Raw genomic sequence first — 4,261 nt, 5'->3', positions numbered from 1 at the left:
CTTAAGGACCACTAGGACACTCATTGATGTTTATAGTGGTACTATTTGTTTGGATTATCATGGAGAGAAGTTCACTTTCAATATTGATGATACCATGAAAAATCCTCTTGTTGTTAAAACTGTTTGTGCCACTAACATTACTGACCCTTCTGTCCAAGAACATCTTGAGACTAAATCTGTGCAGGACAAGTTGGAACCGACCGTGATCAAAAGAGCAACTGGTCTTGATGCTCGTGGGATGAACAATGAAGAAGTCAAAGAGTCTACCAAGTCTCTTCATGCCCACCCGAAATTGGCAGATTCTAGAAATATGTTCTGTTTGCCCAAACAGGATAAAATTCTTCATGATGGCCCAAAATTCACAGGTTCTGGACATACGGTTCGTTTGCCCAGACGGAAGCCACGTTATAGAACTCTGCATTTTAATGTGGAACCACCCAACTTAAAAGATAAGTGTGAGGAGGAGCTCCGTTTAGAAGCCTATAATACCAACATGGGGTATGCAGATCTAATAGCGATAGCTTATCACAAGCATCGATTTTGGAGAACATTTGAAGTCGGTGAAAAGGTTCGATTCATGCTTGGAAGGCAATGGATAGGTCCTTTTGAGATACAGTCTGTTTGGCCAGGCGGACCAGTGGAGATTAAGAGTTTGGCTACGGCAAAGACGTTTGTAGTCAACTATCACAAGTTGGAGCCGTACTGCGATGCATCACACATAACAACGGTAGAAGAAATTCCATTGTCACCTCAGATGGGACTCTGATCGCATCATAAAGTCTAGCCAAAGACTTTAAATAATGGCGCTTATCGGGAGGCAACCCGATTTTCTTTCCCTTTTATTTTCCTGTTTTGCATTTCTCTTCCTTTATTTTTGTTAAGTTTTTCTATCAGTTTCTTAGTTTCCCTTCCTTAATTTTAATTTTTGTTATGTTTCAGTTATAAAAAAAAAAAGAACGTGGCAGCCCTACAGGAGAGCATTGCGAACTTGAGCGCCACCATTCGACAGGAGATGAGGCGGCAACGTACACGGTGACTTCCTTTCTTATCTTGTCTTGTTTCATGTTTTGTCTCTTATCTTGTTTCGTTTATGTCTTTGTCTTTCTCTTTCCGTTGTGTGTCTTGTTACTCCTTTGCTTATACTTTATTTTGTTTGCTTGAGGGCGAACAAAATCTAAGTGTGAGGGGGGCGTCTTTGAGTTTGTTTTCTGTTGAGCCTGTTTTATGTCGTTTTGTGAGTCTTGAGCTTTGTGTTGTTGAAATATTAGTGATAAGCATGCTGCCCGGTTGAGTTATGTGATGAACTTGAGATTTGATACTTGAGAATTGGGATTTTGAGATTGAAAAATTTGTGTTTTTGTTGGATGAAATTTGGAATGACAAATAAGAGCAACAATGAGTAAAAAGCCACATATAAGTGAGAATTGAGCTTATTAGAGTAGAACACTCTCTACTAATTTTCTTTTTGAGTGGTTTTGTCGCAGCCCGATTCCGACACTAGTAATAGCGGGGATCGAGTATCGATATGACTATTTTAAAGGAATAAAAGACAAGATGTATAGGTCAAACATCAACCGGAAACTCACATCAAAAGGTGTTAAGGAAATCATCATAAATGAATCCAAGGGTAAAATCGTCAACATCGTTATATCTTTTTGATTATCAGGAATTTCACGAACAAAAACAAAACGGGTATAGCTCATTTTTCATAATGAAGAATAATATGCAGAGTATCGCAGCAAAAGGCGAATCGATTATATGTATGAAGACATATAACCGTGAGTGTATTGCTTGATTTTCAAAGGAAATTAAGTATCTTAAACATCAAACTCTATTTAACATAACTTCATATCAAAACTCTATCGACAAAACAGACATACGATAGAGAAAGAAAACGTCAACCCGAAACATTCTCCACCAGCACCGCACCATACTCCCCCTCCGCTTATCCTGCACGTTTAGAAATACATGCAGGGCGTGAGTACATAAATACTCAGTGGACATATCGCCGAAAAACAAAGCTGCTCATAGAGCTATAAATTGAACTTGCCACAATTCAGCAATACACAGGAATTATATCTTAAAAGAACCTGTGCAAGCAGTTTTAACCATAAACATCATAATTAAGTGTCTGCAGACAAGTACTCGACATGTATGTACCGCATCTACAACTCATCATTATAATTAAGGTACTGAGAAGTAGGCCTCCCTCTCAAGTACCGTGACCGGCCGACCCGAAGACGGCTCACAGTCACCTCTGTGCACAAAATCCCGCTTGTGACAGGACCGAATTCGTCTCATCTCATCAGTAGAGGGTAAACATACAAGCTCAACATCAAAAATTGGCAAGTCAAACAGTTCTCAAACATCATTTATCTCAAAAACATTTGTTAATCTCATAACATCATCAAATCATTTAGAAAGCTCATATGATAAACATATACTCAAAATATTGCCCACCTGAAGACCTTACTCAAAATCTCCCGTCAAAGTGGAGTTACTTACTTCCTTGCTCTTCTCGTGTCTTCAGGGATCATCATCATCATCAAAAGTTCATGTCATAAAATGAATCTCGATTAGAACTCATTGACTAATTCTCAGGCCTTATCTCATACTCTATCTCATATTCTATCTCTTTACTCAACTCTATATAAACTCTCCACTCATCTCACATCCTTAAGTTCAAGGATAGGTTTCAAGAAAATCATGGCTCTAAGTCTCGATTTATTTCTCATATAAGGTTCGTCTAATCTCATTCAAACACATAGGTAACACAATCACATAAGGCACATAAGAAAATCACAAACAAACATCATCAAAACATGCTCTGTTTTTACACTGACTTAACTTCAAAATTTAAACTGTTCTGACTCCGACATCTCCTGGACTCGAGACTCATACCGAAAGAAAGATCTTCGAGTCTAGTTTCATTTAAAAAAAAAAAGTAGAGTCGAAAACTCTAAGTGGTTTGAGAGATATGACGTTTTTACCATTATCTACCATTTCTGGCAGTTTTGTGCAACCGAAGGTTACAATTTTTCAAAAATAGTAAACGTTGTCAAACTGGGCTCATCTTCGGTGGATATCTAGATAACACAATAAGGTTGATACCATAAAAATTGGAAAGCTAGATCACATAGGAAGCTACTGAAACGAAAGACTCTTTCCCCTGTTCTCTGAAATTCTTGGTAGTAATGTGCAGTTTAGGTTTTGTATTTTAAAGAAATATCAAACGATGTTGAAATGGCTTAAAATTTTATCAGGGTACTCAAGACTCATGTCGGGACTTGCTATAAAATTTTCAAAGCTATTAGACATCGACAAACCATCGATCACAGTAGGTCAGTAGGCCTACGAAAATTCTCCAATTTGTACTTAAAACTCATATATCTCAAAAACATCTCTATCTTGAATACAACAACATAATTCTCAACAACAAACTCATACCAAAACTCATTTCATCACTTCTAATCATCAATCTAAACCATCACTTAACATCTTAGCATGCTCAAGAACTCATATAACCACTCAAATTTTCAAATCAACTCAAGAACTCAAATTCGTTATCACTCATTTCTAATCATCATTTTAATCCATCAACTATCATAACTACAATCTCTAAGGCTCATTTATATACTCGAATCCTCACTCTCTTCATGATCTTCAACTTGAATTAGGAGTTGTTTTAATACTCTAATCATCTATATACATGCTCATAAAGCTTAGATATAAGTAGATTCATGTGTTTAGAGACTTACTCATATGATCTGTATAACGAACAGTATAACTCCACTTTCTTGATTCCTAGCTCAAACCTTCGTCCAGCTTTTGTTTTATGGATATACGAGTGTTTTCAGCTTGGTTTAATCGGTGGTTATGGGATAAAAAGTAGCTTACAAAGTTTTTTTTTTTTTACTAGCTCATCAATGGCGTTGGATAATGACAGTCGAGAGAAAAGAGAGAAAAGAGAGAGGAGAGAGAGGAAAGGGACGTCTGTTATGGGGATGAAAGAGAAAGGTGTTATTTATATAACCCCATTTACTTAGCCATCAAGTATTGGATAATTAACACATGCTTAATTATCCACTTGCATAAAATATCTTATCCGTTAACAATGTTTATCCACTTGCTTTGACTCCTCTCTCTCAAAAGTAGGTTCTGCACTAGAGCAGAGGAATGCATTCTTTGTCAGGGCAGAGGAATGACTTCCCTTCTGTCTGGGCAGAGGAATGACTTCCCCTCTGTCTGGGCAGACGAATGC

The 4,261-nt window shown here is 37.3% G+C and overlaps 1 long non-coding RNA gene across 1 annotated transcript; it reads right to left on the bottom strand.

Moving 5' to 3' along the window:
• Positions 1-1,628: 1,628 nt before the first annotated feature.
• LOC131013678 (uncharacterized) lies at positions 1,629-2,541 on the bottom strand. The gene is made up of 2 exons (XR_009097774.1): positions 2,461-2,541; positions 1,629-1,950 (listed from the first exon to the last, which is right to left on the bottom strand). It is a non-coding gene; the product is annotated as an uncharacterized LOC131013678 (long non-coding RNA).
• Positions 2,542-4,261: the final 1,720 nt, after the last annotated feature.

Source organism: Salvia miltiorrhiza, chromosome 2, assembly GCF_028751815.1.
Source record: "Salvia miltiorrhiza cultivar Shanhuang (shh) chromosome 2, IMPLAD_Smil_shh, whole genome shotgun sequence".
In the NCBI taxonomy this organism is placed as follows: domain Eukaryota; kingdom Viridiplantae; phylum Streptophyta; class Magnoliopsida; order Lamiales; family Lamiaceae; genus Salvia; species Salvia miltiorrhiza.
The sequence above is the reverse complement of the archived record's forward strand: the minus strand, read 5'-3'. Positions and strand labels throughout refer to the sequence as shown.